The sequence below is a fragment of the Colobus angolensis genome, unplaced genomic scaffold (genome assembly GCF_000951035.1).
Source record: "Colobus angolensis palliatus isolate OR3802 unplaced genomic scaffold, Cang.pa_1.0 Scaffold591, whole genome shotgun sequence".
Taxonomy (NCBI): domain Eukaryota; kingdom Metazoa; phylum Chordata; class Mammalia; order Primates; family Cercopithecidae; genus Colobus; species Colobus angolensis.
In genome coordinates this window covers 214,674-217,999 of record NW_012119499.1, presented here as the reverse complement: position 1 = coordinate 217,999, position 3,326 = coordinate 214,674, and positions in this window count along the sequence as shown.

The following is a 3,326-nucleotide window of genomic DNA, read 5'->3' as shown; positions in this document are numbered from 1 at the left end:
GAACGATCAGGCCGGGTGCGGTGGCTCACGCCTGTAATCCCAGCACTTTGGGAGGCTGAGGCGGGCAGATCACGAGGTCAGGAGATCAAGACCATCCCGGCTAACACGGTAAAACCTCGTCTCTACTAAAAGTACAAAAAATTAGCCAGGCATGGTGGCAGGCGCCTGTAGTCCCAGCTACTCGGGAGGCTGAGGCAGGAGAATGGCGTGAACCTGGGAGGGGGAGCTTGCAATGAGCCGAGATCGCGCCACTGCACTCCAGCCCAAGCAGCAGAGCGAGACTCCGCCTCAAAAAAAAAAAAAAAGAAAAGAAAATATCAGACACACCAAATTCAGCTACTCTCTGTAAAATAACTAATCAGCAGTCCTCAAAAGTATTAAGGTAATGAAAGACAAAGAAAGACTGAGGAACTGTCACAGATTGGAATAGACTAAGAAGACATGATGACTTAGAGAAATGTAGGATCCTGGATTAGACCTTGGACCAGAGAAAGAATGTTAGTGGGAAAACTGCCAATATTTGAATAACGGCTGAAGAACAGTATTTGGCAATGTTAATTTCCCAGTTTTGATCATTGTACTATGGTTGCGTAAAGTTAACACTAGAGGAAGCTGGGTAAAAGATATTACAGGAACTCTACTATTTTGGAAACTTTGTGTTAAGTCTAAAATTATTTCAAAATGAAAAGTTTTAAAAAACATCAGGAATGAGGCCATTTATCTTTAGAGTAATACATTTTAAGGAATCTTCAGGGTTTCCATTTAGGATAATATTTGCCAGACCTCATGAAATTAAATAAAAACCTCTGAGGTGGGAATGAAGCATCGGTAATTTTTTAAAGCCCTTTAGGCGGTCCCATTTGCAGCTAAGTTTAGTAACAAGTAGTACAGACAATAACCATCAAATGAACACCAATGTACCCACCACCCAGTTTAAGAAATATCCAGTTTTGTTTGTTTGCTGAGGTGTCATGGCAAGAAATATCTAGTTTTAAGAAATACGCAATAGACTTCCCTGATCCTGCCTGCAAATTTCTCCAACCTGATTTTAGTTTTCCTCATTCTCTAATCAAGTTTAATTTAATTTAATCATAGTTTAATCAAATATGCATGTATCCTTAAAACATATAGTTTTAAACATATAGTTTTATTTTTACATGTTTAACTTAATATGAATGAAACCATATTATAAATATATTTTTGGCAGCTAGCTTTTTTCTTACCCAACATTGTGTCTGTGAAATGTATAGATTTTAATTCACGTAGCTGTAGTTTATTTTCATTGCTTTCAGTATTTTATTATATTGTTATATCAGGATTTATTTGTCCATTCTACTTGAGAACATAAGGTCTGTTTCTAGTTTTTTGTTATGATACAAAAAAGAGCTTTGGACATTCTTGTTTGCCTCATTGTGCCCACATGTAAGAGTTTCTCCTGAGCACATGCCCAGTAAATGGAATTGCTGAGTCATAGGGTACATCCATTTCAGGTTTTCAAGATAATGTCAAATTGGTTTCCAAAATCAATACACCAATTTGGAGTCCCATCAGCTGTGCGTAAGGTTGCTTATTGCTCCACATCCTTGCCATCTTTTGATTGCATAAAACTTAACTGTTACTTTTTTTTGTAATATGGTGGGTATAAAATGATCTCATTATGGTTTGAATTTGCCTTTCTCTGTTAAGTAGTGAGACTGTGCTTCTGTTCGTGTTTCTGTGGATTGTATACTCATGAAATGTCTGTATGTGCATTTCTTCCATTTTTCTCATGGGTTGGCTGGTATTTCTTTTTTCTAATTTTTTTTTTGAGACAGAATCTCACTGCACTGCCCAGGCTGGAGTGCGGGGGTGATCTCGGCTCACTGCAACCTTCACCTCCTGGGCTCAAGTGATTCTCGTGCCTCAGACCCCTGAGTAGCTGGGATTACAGGCACGTGCCACCAGGCCTGGCTAAGTTTTTTATTTTTTTAGTAGAGACAGGGTTTCACCATCTTGGCCAGGCTGATCTCCAACTCCTGACGTCAAATGATCTACCCACCTCAGCCTCCCAAAGTGCTGGGATTACAGGTGTGAGCCACTGTGCCCAGGCAAGTTGTTTGGTATTTCTTACTTACATGTAGAAGTTAGTTATATTTTTCTCAGTTATAATTCTTTGTCAGTTATGTGCCAAATTTCTCCCAGTTTGAAGCTTATACTTTCATTTTTATTGTGGTAGCTTCTTAATTTTAATATAATAGAATTTATCAGTCTTCCCCTTTATATGATTTTCTTCTTTTTCCTGTTTTAAATGATGGATTTTTAGAACTTGGAACTATATGATTTTAAATATTATGATGAATACATAAGAATACGTAATACAAAAAAGTGAAACAACTGGTATATATATTGGACAAGAAAAGACAAAATGATCCCTTTCAGCTAATTATAAGATTTATGTGGCCAGCGCGGTGGTTCACGCCTGTTATCCCAGCACTTTGGGAGGCTGAGGTGGACGGATCATGAGGTCAGGATTTCGAGACCATCCTGGCTAACATGGTGAAACCCCATCTCTACTAAAAATACAAAAAATTAGCCGGGCGTGGTGGTGGGCACCTGTAGTGGTGGTGGGCACCTGTAGTACCAGCAACTTGGGAGGCTGAGGTAGGAGAATGGCATGAACTCAGGAGGCGGAGCTTGCAGTGAGCCAAGATTGTGCCACTGCACTCCAGCCTGGGCAACAGAGTGAGACTCCAGCTAAAAAAAAAAAAAAAAAGACAGAAAAAAAACCTACTTGAATCAATAAAAGTAGTGATATGGTAGTTGTATTCAAGGTAAAAATACAGGCCAGATGCAGTGGCTCACGCCTGTAATCCCAACACTTTTAGAAGCCATGTTAAGAGGACCATACTATAGATATTCCTTTGGACTTTTTTTCCCCCCACATCCTGGAAATCACTCCATAGCCATTTGTAGAGATTTTCCTCATTCGTTTTTACAGATGCACACTGCTCTGTTGTGTCATTCTTTTGTACAGATGCACACTGCTCTGTTGTGTCAATGCACCATAATTTATTCAACTATTCTATGTATGGGCAGTTGGGTTGCTTCCAATATTTCACAATTAAAATCAAACCTGTTGCCAGGCCAGTAGTTCATGCCTGTAATCCCAGCACTTTGGAAGGCCAAGGCAGATGGATCACTTGAAGCCAGCAGTTTGAGACCAGCATGGCAAACGTGGTGAAACCTTGTCTCTACTAAAATACAAAATTTAGTTGGTCATAGTGGCACATGCCTGTAATCCCAGCTCTTGGGAGGCTGAGGCAGGAGAATCACTTGAACCCTGGAGG